Genomic DNA, 14603 nt, shown 5'->3' on the forward strand with positions numbered 1-14603 from the left:
CAAGGAGCTCTCTAGTGCCCCCAAATTGCATAGAGTGATTATATCAGCCAGCCTGGAGCTGCTGACCCACCTGTGTTTGAGGAAATAGGAAATGAGAAGTATAGGAGTTTGAGAATTAAAAAAAATTTTTCTTGACTTTCCATATTTCTGCTCTTAGATATGCTGTTAAAACAAAACAATTACTCTTTCCACTGGGAGTAGTTTCTAGCTTGCTAATTCTTTTTCCTGAGAGCATTTGCAATGAGGTTTAAGTTTTTTTTTTTTTTTTAAAACTATTTTTTTTTTTTTTAATTTATTTATTTTTATTTTTGGCTGTGTTGGGTCTTCGTTTCTGTGCGAGGGCTTTCTCTAGTTGTGGCAAGCGGGGGCCACTCTTCATCGCGGTGCGCGGCCTCTCACTATCGCGGCCTCTCTTGTTGCGGAACACAGGCTCCAGACACGCAGGCTCAGTAGTTGTGGCTCACGGGCCCAGTTGCTCCGCGGCATGTGGGATCTTCCCAGACCAGGGCTCGAACCCATGTCCCCTGCATTGGCAGGCAGATTCTCAACCACTGTGCCACCAGGGAAGCCCCGAGGTTTAAGTTTTTGATATCTTGGTTCTTATATTTTGTGGGTACCTCAGATTACAGGTGGGTGGTCTAATAGAAAAGTGGCCCCAGTTCCCGCTTCATGTCTACTGCTGATAACCTGTGTGACCTTGAACAGACTTCTGTGCCTCAGGCTTCTTAATTAGAAACAGACAATAGCCTTTTTCCTTCTCTATAACACCCAGGTAGGGAGCAATGAGATCTTAAATATAAAGGCTCTTAAGGTGGTAAAGTATCTTTAGTACATAGTTTTCTTTTATTTTTCCTTTGAAATATGAAGACTTTTGCTGGTTGGTTTTCTGAGAAGATGTTAAGTCATACCTTCATAAAGGAAACTCTCTAGATTCAAAGTTCAGAATTTGAAGTTTTCCAAAAATTATTCTGTGCTGGACAGCTTCAGCTTACTCCTTCTGGAGAAGCTGCCCCAACCCGTTTCAGCCTTTTCTTCTTTTCCCTTTTTTTTTTTTTTTTTTTTTTTAAGGCTTCTGGGACAAGCACATTCCTTTACCCTTGCCTTTAAAAGCAATATTGACAATCATCTTGTTTGGAGACACTCTGAAACCCCAAGGTGCTGAAAAAGGATGGTTAAGACAAATTAACATCCAATTTGAGCCTTTTCTCTACTGTAATCAGAAAAGTTTTTTACAAGCTTTTCTGAAACCAAAGCACATAGTGAAAAATTGCAATCTTAGAATCTTGTCGCCCTCAGATTCACTAAAATTGTCTTCATCAGCATTTAAATTTCTAACACATGAGATCACATATGTGAAAGTGCTGTGCTTTATAATGTCTGTGATTATAATATCGATAGCCAAATATGTTAAAGTTTAAAAATGCTCCAGGAACCTAAGGGGAAGGGTAGAGGAAGAGCATGTTTGATCCTAGCAAGTGTGCTTGGGCCAAGCTTGTACAAGCAATCATATGGGTGGGTCAAACTGTTTATTTTTATTATTTTTAAAATAAAATTTTATTTTAGAATAATAATTTTAAATTTACAGAAGAGTTGCAAGAACATTACAGAGTTCTCATATACCCATACCCCCATTTCCTCTGTCATTAACATTGCTATGCACATTTTTCACAACAGATGAAACATTGTCTATAACATTATTATTAATAAAACTCCATACTTTATTTGTATCACCTTAGGTTTTGCCTAATGTCCTTTACTTATTTTTTAAGCCCCTTAAAACAATAATGTTTTATATAGTGAAACTTTTATATGTACATAATTAGAGATATTGATGGAACTCTATTGTATGTGTGAAGATTGTTATCCCCTGAGGACTTTCCACCTGAAATACCCAAGGCCTCCTCTGGTCTCTGGTTTGTTTCCCTTGAGGCTGGTAGCAGATTCCTCAGCCTGCTCCACCCTGATGCCAGGTGCTGGAACCCTATCTCTGCTTCACTGAGATTGGTCATCCCAAACAAATGGTAACATCCAGCAGCACCTCCCACTCCCACTTTACAGTTTTAAGCAGAAGCATTAGAGTGAAAGGATTTACCTGGCTGTTCAGCTCCTGACTCTGCTCTTTAGCTGTGTCGTATCACAGTTATTCGTAAGAGCTTTGACACTAACAAAGGAAAAAAAGACCTGATCCAAGATCCCCAAAATCTTGAAATCTATAGGTTTTGGCCAGTTTAAAAACACCACAATTGGGGCTTCCCTGGTGGCGCAGTGGTTGAGAGTCCGCCTGCCGATGCAGGGTTTGTGCCCCGGGCCGGGAGGATCCCACATGCCGCAGAGCGGCTGGGCCGGTGAGCCATGGCCGCTGAGCCTGTGCGTCCGGAGCCTGTGCTCCGCAACGGGAGAGGCCACAACAGTGAGAGGCCCGCGTACCGCAAACAAACAAACAAACAAACAAAAAACAAAAAACACCACAATTTATGAAAAATACCTATTACTAAAACATAAATTATGGAGGATCTTGCTTTATGGAAGTTATCCCAATAACAGTCTTCCAAACTCTCTCTGAAATATGAGGTAGCAGCAGATAATAGCAGAAAAAATCCGTTTAATTCAGCTTCTGCCTTTGAGCCACTTGATGATGTCAGGCAGGGAACTTAACCTTTTGGGGCATCAATTCTTGTAATGCAGGGGTTGGACTAGATGTGTTCTCTCCCAGCTCTAACGTTGTTTAGATCTTTGGCTTTATAACTTCCCTTCATAAGGCTTGTTATTGTCCTTTCTATCAAGGTTACTTCTTTAATGTTGTTATACTTTTACTGGCAAATCACTTTAAAGGGGGAATAAAAGCTAAATTTAGGTCAAACACTACAAATGAGTTGATTTCAAGGTAACCAGTTTTTTGATTTATAACAGTTGGTTTGTCTTTTAAAGTTGATTTTGTGTGGAGATATAACACTTACATGCAATGGAAACAATAAAAATGAACAAACATAGGGACTTCCCTGGCTGTCCAGTGGTTAAGATTTTGCCTTCCAATGCAGGGGGTGCAGGTACAATTCCTGGTCGGGGAGTTAAGATCCCATATGCCTCATGGCCAAAAAAACCAAAACATCAAACAGAAGCAATATTGTAACAAATTCAAAAAAAACTTTAAAAATGGTCCACATCAAAAAAATCTTAAAAAAGAACTTTAAAAAAGATAATGATGAGGAAATGTAGGTATCTTCTTGTTATCTTCATATCAAAAAATTAATTGAAGGAATCTACTTATCAGGGAGTGAAACTAATATTCTTGACTCAGAGGTAGCCCTTAAAACTTCTTCATAGCAACATTATCAGCACACTGTGAGTTTGTTGTCTACATATAAATAAAGCTGGTAGGAGACACCTTCCATAAAAGGAATGATTGAACTGACTCTCAAATAGGAAGACATCAAAATCAAGGAAGAGAGTAAGAGCTCAAGCCATGGGGTGGAAATGGTTACTGGGTTTAGCCATCTGCTTTGTTCTTTCCTGTTCCACATGTAGCTATATAGTTTACATAAAAGTATCTCTCCAGAGGATCAGAAAGAGCAGATTTATGGAGCCAGATGTGAGTTAGCATTTCTACAGGTGTGGCTCTGCAGCTGAAAGAACATGTTGTACCAGGGATGGAGTTTCTTATTATGTAATCAATATAAATTACCACTAGACTTTTACAGAGGTTGATAAAGCAAACATGCATCATTTGGATTGGCCTTCTGGTATATAAAGAGAACCTGCTTCACTTGGGGCACAACGTGAAAAAATGCACCATTTAGTATTTATAAAAGACTTGGTAGCAAATACCATCACAGTGATCAGGCAAAGTCATTCCAGTTTGCACACAGAGGGAATAGCTGGTGAATAGATGGAAATGGTGTATATGTGTTTTTCTTCATCAGGAAAGACAAGGAACAGGTCATAAATATTTGTAAAGCTTTCAGCATCTGATAGGAAAGGGCCAAAGGATGAAAATGATGAGAAGACTGGGGAAAAAATAGAACACAAGAGAACTGATGAAAATGAGTAGAATTAGTTAAACTGAAGAGGCAAATATCCTATTTAGATGGTACAGAAAGTCAGAGCTATTAGAAAAAACAGTAATTTGGTAAATTGCAGAGCCCTTTAATTATTATACACAAAAAGAGGATTTGAAAATTCTAGACAGCGAGAGTGAAAATGTTGCTGGTTAGTTAACTTTGTGTCAATAGATTAGCACAAATGTTTTGATGTTTTAAAAAAACTGGGTGCTTTTATGCTAGATTATCGAGTGAAGCTAAAATGAACACTCTAACACTTCTCATATGCTTAAAGCTTTTTTGATTGAGTTTAACTGTATTTTTCAACTATCTTATATCTTATTAATTTTTTAAAGTTTCTTAATCTATTAATTACCAAGAGAGCTGTGATGGTGAATTTGTCTACTTCTACTTGTAAAATTTGTCATTGTTATTGTTCATATGTTTTAAGGCTGTGTTATTTGATGCTTATACAGTCATAATTTTTAAATCTTCCTGATGGAGTATTCCTTTCATTAGTTCACCTTAAGTTCTATTTTGCCTGCTATTAATATTGCTATAACGTCTGTCTTTCTATGGCTATTTACTTATTACCTAAGTTTTAAACCTTTCATTTTTCAATATTCCTGTGTAATTATTTTAAAGTGGATCTTTCATAAATAGCATACAGATAAATTTCTAAATATAGTCAGAGATTTTTATCATTTGATGTATGAGATAAATCCATTGTATTTGTTATTATTGATGATATATAGGATGTTTGAAAATTCTGAAAACATAGGACAAACTTAATTCTAAATAATAAATTAGATACATTTTAAAGTAATTTTCTCAATATGTTTTTCTTCAAGCTTCAGACAACGTTTCAAGTGAAGTATCTCTAGATTTAAAGTAATGGGTCCGATTATTAATCTTAAAAAAGCACAGTATATACATTATTTTCCTTGGGTTTCCAGAATTTTTAGACCCTATGTGGTGTATTTATTATATAAGATATATTGCACATGTTATTTGAAAATGTGACTAACCTGCAGTATAAACATGTTAAATCCTTATCTCCTATAGTAGAAAGTTAACAAGTACTGTCTAACATTAATAAAGCCACCATAATCAAAACAGTATGGTATTGGTGTAAGAATAAACAAATAGATCTATGAGACACAAGAGAAACTACAGAAGTAGACATCATATTCCCCATCTTTCCAGTATTACTGTTATATAAATATTGCTCCTAGCTGATGGTATATACTATGATTACTTTTTATTTCATATACTAGTACCTTTCTTCCCCCACTCCTCATAATTTAATAATTACTCTATTTCTTTTACCTGATTAGTTTTCTATCATTAAAGCAAACATCAAACTCTTTTCAATACAGTCAAATACATCAGGTAATTTGTCAATTTTTTTTTCTTTAAAGGTATCCTTCTTGGAAACTGCTTGGAATTTTCTAGGTTCGTTGCACAGCTAGCTGTTCTAAATCTTCACTTCACAGTCACCTTAGGAATTTCCTTCCTAGGATTGAAAGGAATTTCCTTTGCATGTGGGTTGAAATTTGAATCCTGTTTCCTACATCCCATTCTTCCTCTTTCTTTATACCCATATTTTGATGAAGAAGATCATCTAGGATCTTCCTGAACATGGATGCAGAAGAGACAAAAATTTTTTAGTGTCTTTCGTTTATCTCATACTTGGTTGATTATTTGACTGGACATAGAATTCTAGACTGGAAATCATTTTCCCTAAAACTTCTCACAGTGTGCCTGCATTATCTTCTAGATTCCAATATTGATTTTTTACATCTGATGCCATTTTGAATCCCGAATATTTGTATGTTGCCTGATTTATTTCCTCTGTGGAAGTACTTAAGATTTTCTTTTTATCTTTAATATTCTGAAATTTTATGACAATGTGCCCTGGTATTATTTGGATTTTTATTTATTCTGTTGACTACTTAGTGGGCCTGTTCAATCTAGAAAACACATCTTTTAGCTTTGGGAAATTTTCTTATATCATTTTGGTGATAATTTCCTTCTCATCATTTTCCATGTTCTCTCTCTCTCCTGGATATCTTACACTGATCCTCTGATTTTATATTTTCCCAAATATTTTCTACTTCTCTGTATCTTATTCTAATATCTGGGAGGCTTCCTTAATTTTGGCTTTATATTCCTTGTTTTTAACCATGATACTTGGTGAATTTCCAAGAGTTCTTTTGTTGTTGTTTTGGATGTTCCTTTCTATAACATCCTGATCTTTTTTCAGAGATACACTAGTTCTTCTATCTCCTTGGAAATATCATTTATACTTTTAAGTGCTTTTCTATTCCTATCTCATCTATGTTTCCTCTGTGTTCCTATTTTTTTGTTGTTTGTGCTGGTCTCTGTCTTTAATTCTTTCCTAAAAATACTGGTGATCCTTGGCTGGTTGTCCATATATAGGAGTGAGACAATAAAAAACTGATTGGAAGCTCTGAGTACGGGGGCACTGATGGGCCCACTGGCAGATAATGGACCAGTTTTTTTCAATGGGCAATCATCAAATGCCAATATCTCTAGGTCTTTTTTTTTTTTTTTAAAGAAGATGTTGGGGGTAGGAGTTTATTAATTTATTTATTTATTTTTGCTGTGTTGCGTCTTCGTTTCGGTGTGAGGGCTTTCTCTAGTTGTGGCAAGCGGGGGCCACTCTTCATCGTGGTGCACAGGCCTCTCACTATCGCGGCCTCTCGTTGCGGAGCACAGGCTCCAGGCGCGCAGGCTCAGTAGTTGTGGCTCACGGGCCTAGTTGCTCCGCGGCATGTGGGATCCTCCCAGACCAGGGCTCGAACCCATGTCCCCTGCATTAGCAGGCAGATTCTCAACCACGGCACCACCAGGGAAGCCCTAGATCTTTCTCTTGAAAAAGTTTATCCCAAAAAGACTTTCACAATCTCCTCTTGGTAGTTGTAAGCACAGCTCCAGCATTTTGAGAAGTTTTAGGGCATTGACTGGATCATGGAGGCATCTGCATGGGATAGTTTCCCATTTGCCTTCACTGGTCCCTGTCAGTTTCACTGGTTTTAGATCATGTTTCACTTCAGTTTCTTGGCTGGAAGTTTTAAGCAGGTAGTTCAGGTTTGGATCCCATTCCTTCACACAGAAAGGGGTCTTACCCCTTTCAGTCCAGGGTTTGCCTCTTGCTGATAGATTGCTTCCGCATTAGTAGGTTACCATGGCTAGAGTATTCCTATTCCTGTTCATAGATGGAGCACCATCTTCCTAGTTCTTGGCTTTCTCCAGGAGCTTTGTTATAGTTTTTCTGTCATGTTAGCAATAAAATCTGTCACACCTTCAGTCCAGGCTAACCTCTTTGTCTTTGAATTCCCTCTACTGGCTCCCAAACAGTAGATCTGATAGATGAAACTGAATGCTTTGGAATATCTTAATAATCATTGTCACTTTTTTTTAACTTTCAAATTTTCACCTATTTCTTCATTCAGTCTGCATTATTAATTGAGTAAAATTAAATTAACCTATTGGAGATTTAGCCTTGAATATATTTTAAAAGGAAATTTGTTACCTCCTCTGAGATAGCTATGATGGGAGGAAGATACTTAGAATGGCAACATTCTGTGTTTGTGTGCAGGTAGAGAACAGTCATGATGGTTAGAAGAGCTAGTCCCTACTCTTTATTTCTGTTTTTCCATGCTCAACCTCTTAAACAGAGGTGATTCTCCTAAAGGGAGAAATATAAATCTTGCACCTAGAGGATTATGAGGAATATGAAATCTGGAGACGTTAAACTGTACATACATTAAAGCATTAGCCCAACTATACAAAATTCTTTTCATGGTAGAATGACTGGTGTATTAAAAAGTCTCAAATCATTGCAGGTATAAAGACAACATGGTTTTATGTTTTTTTCTACTAGTACCCCTAACTGTTCTGTTTCAGCCTTCCTTTTATCACAGAGTAGAGGGGTCCCTTAAATACATCTCTGCCCAGCATCCAAACTCAAGAAAGATAAATGTTTATTTTAAAATTTAAATCTCATTTCATATCTGATTCAAAGCTCTGCTGCCACCTCTACTCCCAGGATAGAGTCTAGTGGCTTAGAGTCGTATGGCTGAGGCTCTTGAACAACTTCCCCTCCTTCATCCTGGTGAATAACTCTGGAATACTGGCGGGTGGGGAGATGAGAGAAGGAGGAAGAGGTCTCTACTGGACTTGCCACAATAACTGGTTGTTGTAAAAAGACCCAAGTTAATTTGCCTGGCTCTTTATGGTTAATGTCAGTAGTCTCCAATTATTAGATGTAGGCACTGCTTGCTCCCAGATAACCTCCCAGTTAACCAGGTATGTTACAATGGAAACAAGTCCCAGAGACTAAATTCTGCACACATGCAAACATTCATTAGACAGTAGGCATAAAAACAATTACAGAATCTGTTCTGCAGACTTGGAGAAGTTCTCTTTCTGTCCTCTTAGTTGCTCTGAACAAGCACCTTATACAAAAGGTTTACTCCCCGGCAAATGTTACAACATTCTGATGACAGGATCAGTTTCCTTTCTTGCCAGGCCCAAATCTTTAAATGTGCACAAGCCTGAACAGAATCCTAAATTTATGGCACTTCTGCAAACGCAGGGCTCGCCAGATTCCTAATACCTGTGCACACTAGGATGAGATCCCTGTATAAGTCTTTCTCTGCAACCCAATCACATGTTATTGAACACCCACTCATTTGCCAAATGAAAAACTATGTTTATTCAATACTTCCTTTATGCTAGTTTACAGGCCTTTAGGTATGAATTTAGATAGCGGTATTTAAAACATCAGTCTTATATGCTTTCTGGTGTGTACACTCCTGACTAGGGTCATTCATATACTAACAAACAACAGTTCCTAGGGTACAGGTTAGAGTTAACTTCCACACACATATATAGATTACACTGTATACACTGAAGTATTTAAATATAAAAATTTAACAATGGAATATTGGTCATAACTCTGAGCAAACTCTTTGAAAATGAGTGATTAAAGACTCATTCCCAAGGGATGAAAAAAAAGTACTTAAAGAGTTTAGGATGGTAAGAAAATAGTACAACTATGGGAAAGACTAACTTATAGAAAATCTATGTTTACTAAGGAAATGATATTAAGGCTAAAATCCATAAGGATAATATATTCCTCCAAGCCCCTACTTTCAAGCTAAAATTACCAATACAATATATGTATAATATTGGGGGTGCAAATAATACAACTGATACCAGTCTTGCTCCTGGCCTTTGACTGACATTGCTAATTAAACCTAGCATTCTTTCTCATGGCTTCAGAATTCTTTTCAATGCAGTATTCTAGGCAGCTGAAGCTGATAGATTAGAATTGACTGACAAGAGAGAACCTGGTGTAGTACAAAAGGCATGGGGTCTGTACTAGCTGTAAAACCTATAGGTAAAATTTTGAACCCTTTCAAGCTTTCATTTATTCATCTGTAAAAAGGCAGGGCTGGGAGTTATGAGAACTAAATGAAATAATATAAATAATGTAGCACAGAGCCTGTAGAGGTTCAATAAATATTAGTTCCCTCCTCTTATAGCCATGATTTTTTTTTTTTACCAAGCTGATATATGTTACTTTCAGTTCATGTCTTTTCTATGAGAACAACACTTCATCGAGAACAAAATGTACATTCAACATGGTACAGTTGTCTATATTTTGACTGTCAGTTTTAGTCATGTCTGTCATTTTTTATTTTCCAACATGAAAAGAGAGTTTTAGGGTAGTCACATTGGAAAACAAAGACAATAAGATTAAAATTCCCTCAAATCAACTTTGGAGCCATGAAAATACTAATGCCTTGACAGCTTACTCACAATTGCAAGAGGCTGTGAGCCAACATCTTGCTTTGTATTGTAGAGGTGATGAGAACATATTTTCATTGCTAGAAAAAAATTAAGCTATACAGACAGAAATGGGACATGGGAGCCAAATTCCACAAGAACACCCTTAAGTTTAAAGATTTTTCCCCATCTCTTGACAATATTTAGAAAACCAAAGGCTATAAACTTTTAAAAGGAATCTTGGATAGCTTACAGACATAGTAAGGTCACCAAAACACTTAGCAGATATGGAATTTTTATAAAAGTATTTAAATTGATTAATATTATTCTCAGAAGTAGCATAAACTTAAGAATCAGAAATGCTTACTAAAAGTGAACATATTGTGACTAATTGCCAACTGCTATATAATCAACTAAATTGACCTAATCCTACATTTTCAGCAAATAGACAGATCCTGCCCTTATGAAGTGAATCAAATGGTTGGAGATGGCAAATCATCCAATGGGTTATCCTCAGCTGTCTTAATCAGTGTTTTCTAGATTTTTCCAGTTTCTGATACATCTTTGAACTGCCATATTATGCCTGGTGAGGGTCTATTCTCCTTCTCTCCAGTTGGTTGTAATTATACCGTGATTTATTTATAAGAATATGTACTATGAACACACTATTGGTAGGATATTTGCATGTTGTTTTTCCAGTAGTCAATATATTCTTGGCCAGCACTGTGGGTCAAAACTGTGCCCCCTGCAATGGCTCCATGGGGTGAGAGCTACAGTCTGCAAGCATTGAATTGGCCATTGAGAGGATCAAACCACTGACTTCTTCATTCTTGTTCCTCTTTGTGGTGGCAGAAGACCTTCTCTTTCCCTGCACCCAAGTGTGTGCCAGTTTTTGAATTGAGTAGCAGTTTAATGAAAGCCAAAGTTTATCTGTGAGGTTTGCTCAGGCCTTCATTCTGTTCTCATCCTTTGCATTCTGTCTGAGAATACCTCCTATCCCCCTTCAGCTGACAGTGCAGTTGCTAGCTGTGTGTGGGCAAGCCTCCTGGCAGCTCCTGGGCCAAAGAGGAATGACTAACCACCCAGGTTACATACAGAATTTTTCAGGAACATGTCTATCAACACAAGCCATCAGCTAAGAAGAATGTTTCCTTGGTCCTTGGGTGCTTTTCCATTTGCTGTCTACTGATTGAAAGTCAATCCATAATCCAAAGTTGAACTCCTATACCGCCACCTCCTTCTTGCCCCAGTCAGAGTGGGTGGAGAAGGTTCCCACGACTTAAACCACTGTGTATTATATCTGACCAAAAGAGTTTACTGTTCTTTTCTCTCTACTTCACCAACAGGCAGGAACAATTTTCATTGATCTTTGTATATCCTACCCTCAATTCCACTGCAAGTCACAACTTCAAGCCCAAAGTAGAGGATCAACAAATGCTGAATTGAATTCAGTTAATTGAAGACAGGAATGTTCACTGACACTATTAATACTTCTGATATTATCCTGTCTCCCTGGGGACTCATAACTGGGGAGAGGGGTTGCCAAGTACAATCAGAATTGGCTGGAGAGTTTTTTCAAACTACATAGGCTGATAGTGTGGATTGTTCTGCTACTCAGGACATTCTGAAATTATCCTTGCCCATTCCTCGCCAACCCTCATCCTGGTTGAGAACCTTCAAAGAACCTTTCCGTCTAAGATACACCATTCAGAACTTTCTATTTACTCGTACTCATTTTAATGAAAACCTCATAAAACTAGCCATGGATGTGTTTTCATCATATTCGAAGTTTAATTGACTGATAGCTTGGGCACGATGGAAATGCTTAGATAGATTATCTTAAGTTACATTTAAACAAAACTATTTACAAAAAATCTACTTCTTGGATGGGCTATTTTTAATGTTTCCTAAACAAGTTATTGTAGGTGGGCCAGTTTTCCCTCTTTGCTTGTCATTTTAGAAACCCATTTGGACATGTTCTATCCCTGATCTAATTCTCTCACCCCACTGGCTACAGAGTAGTGCGTTCTTGTTTGAAAGGGTCAAAAGATTCAGAATCTGACATCCAAAATATGTGCTCTTTTCCCTTTTTTTTTTTTTTCTGGAGTCAAAACCCCTGAAGTATAAATCCTTTTTAAATGAAGAAAACAGTGCCAAAAGGAATGAAACATTTTTGGTCCTTCTCCAAAACGGAGAGATAGCACTGAAACAGGAAGTGGATGATTTAAATATCCACTCGGCATCTTGGCAACATATTTATGTTTAAGGGACTTAAGGTTAAAAGGTTTTAGTCTGGCCTGGGAACACTCTATCTTCCCCTAGGGTTTGGAGCTTTGGGGAAAACTTTTAAGCACTTATCAAATATTTGCAATTAGCCATTTTTCTGAGACCAGACTGTTACTGGGAATGTCACAGGACGGCGTTCCTGGTAAGTAGCATGCCACCATTACTCTCCTGCTTCTTATGATTATCTCTTTAGCAATCTAAGTTGGTATAGTAGAAAGTTGTTTTATTTTCTATTAAAAAAAAGAATGCAGTCTCCAGTTCTGCTTCTCCCAAATCTGGAGCTACACAGAATGACTGAACAAGCAGAATGCAAAATCGGGGCTCAATTACTTGTGTATCCCAGGTGCCACTTAAGGGCTCCATCCTCCAGGAAAATTTACCTCACCCCTATCTAAGTTATGTACCTCTCTGCTCTCGCAGCACCACCTGTTCATACCACTATCATTTATTTTCTTTTTCTTTCTTTCTTCCTTTCCTTCCTTCCTTTCTTCTACCTCTCTTCCATTCTTCTTCTTTCTTCCATTTTTTCCCCCATTCTTTCAGGTAGTGCCTTGTAGGCCATTTGTTGAAATTTGGATTTTATTCTGTATAAAACAGGAAGCAATTAGAAAGTTGTAATCAAAAGAGTGATGTGGGGGGCTTCCCTGGTGGCGCAGTGGTTGAGAGTCCGCCTGCCGATGCAGGGGACACGGGTTCGTGCCCCGGTCCGGGAAGATCCCACATGCTGCGGAGCAGCTGGGCCCGTGAGCCATGGCCGCTGAGCCTGCGCGTCCGGAGCCTGTGCTCCGCAACGGGAGAGGCCACAACAGTGAGAGGCCCGTGTACCGCAAAAAAAAAAAAAAAAAAGAGTGATGTGAACTGACTTAGAGTTTACATCTGACTCCTGTGTTGAGAACAGAATGGCATGGAGAGACTGGGGCAATGGGGAAGCTGATATAGCTGAAAGATAATGATGGCTTGAGCTAGAGTGGCAGTGATGGAGATAGTGAAAAGTGATCAGCTTCTAGATATTTATTTTGAATGTAGAGCCATCAGGATTTGCTAATGAATTTGAGAGTGAAAGAGAAACAGGCAGTGGTATTCTGGAGCCAGCTCATTAGAGCTCATGAGAACCAATGCTAAATTTTTAGGAGTTTTGTAAGACAGTTATTAAATACAAGCCATATAACAAATTAATTATATAAACTTCTAATTAAATGTTATATTAAAATAAAAGTAATGAATACTAAAAAACTAATCATTTCCTAATTATCTTATTACATTTTACAATTACCTATGCTCTTGAAGTTATTTATATATTTCGTGTCTATATGGTGGAAACACTACATAATGGAGAGCCACTATACATCTCCTACCAACTTAGTATTCAATGATGTGACATTTGTGGCTAGAAATGGATAATGATGGGAGTATTTATACAGAGAAGTTGGACCTTCCTGTACCTCCCACTCTTCAGAGCTGAGAACCTGCTGTTACATGTTTACCAGCAAATCACTGGAAAAAAGGAGTCAAAATGAGCTTAAGGTTTTTGGTTTAAGAAACTGGAAGAATGGAATTTCATTTACCAAGTTCAGGAAAGATATAGAAGGAGCTGTGAGGGTGGAAATCAGTAGTTCGGTTTTGAACATTTTGAATTTGACATAACAGTTATGCATCTGATTGGAACTGTTAAATAAGCAGTTGGATATACAAGTCTGGGTTTCAGGGAGGAGGTCCTGGGTAAAGATCTGTATTTGAGAGTCATCAGCATTTGCATGATATTTAATGCCAAGAAGCAAGATGAGATCAAGGCAGTGAGTTCGATAGAGGAACACAGTCTTAGGACAATTTCTGGGGTCCTCCGACAATTAAAGATCAGAGTGAAGACCAGGAGCCATCCAAGGAGAATAAGAAGAATGGCTAATGGGAGTAGAAAGAGAACCAGGAGGGTGTGATGTGCTAGAAGCCAAGTGAAGAAAGAACTTCCAAAGGGAGGAAGTGATTGTGTCAAATGCTAATATACTAAGTAAGACAATGACTGAGAACTGATCAATGAATTTAGCAATGTAGAAGTATTGATGACCCTGAAAAAAAAAATGCAGAAGAAGTCTGATTGGCATGGATTCAAGAGAGGATGGGAGGAAAAGAAGTAGGAACAGTGAGCAGAGGCAACTCCTTTCAGAATTTTTGTTGAAAGAGGGGCAGAGGATTGGAATAGTTACTGAAGAGACATGTGAGTTTAATAAAGATTCTCTTTTCTTAATTTAAGATGAGATATATTTAGGCATGTTTGATGATGGAAATAATCCAGTGGAGAAAGAAATATTGATGATGCAGAAGAGAAGTAACAGTTGCTAGAAAAATGCTCTTGGGTAGGTGTAACCCAGAGTGCAAGTGGAAGGTTTGGCCTTAGATAGGAACATGGACAGATAAGGCATCATTGCAGGAGGAAAGGTAGACTCTCTGGATTCACCTATAGGT

The 14603-nt window shown here is 37.8% G+C and overlaps 1 protein-coding gene across 3 annotated transcripts in view; it reads left to right on the top strand.

Annotated features, from left to right (window-relative positions):
- CALD1 (caldesmon 1) overlaps window positions 1-14603 on the top strand; it is a 184845-nt gene that overhangs the window by 20027 nt on the left and 150215 nt on the right. Inside the window, exon 1 of one of the 3 annotated variants that reach the window (XM_079711080.1) lies at window positions 12267-12285. The exons of the other annotated variants lie outside the window; for them this stretch is intronic. The gene's annotated coding sequence lies outside the window, so the exon portion shown is untranslated. Of the gene's footprint in view, window positions 1-12266; window positions 12286-14603 lie in introns of those variants that run through there. 3 annotated transcript variants of the gene reach the window in all.

Source organism: Hyperoodon ampullatus, assembly GCF_949752795.1.
Source record: "Hyperoodon ampullatus genome assembly, chromosome: 9".
Lineage (NCBI taxonomy): Eukaryota > Metazoa > Chordata > Mammalia > Artiodactyla > Ziphiidae > Hyperoodon > Hyperoodon ampullatus.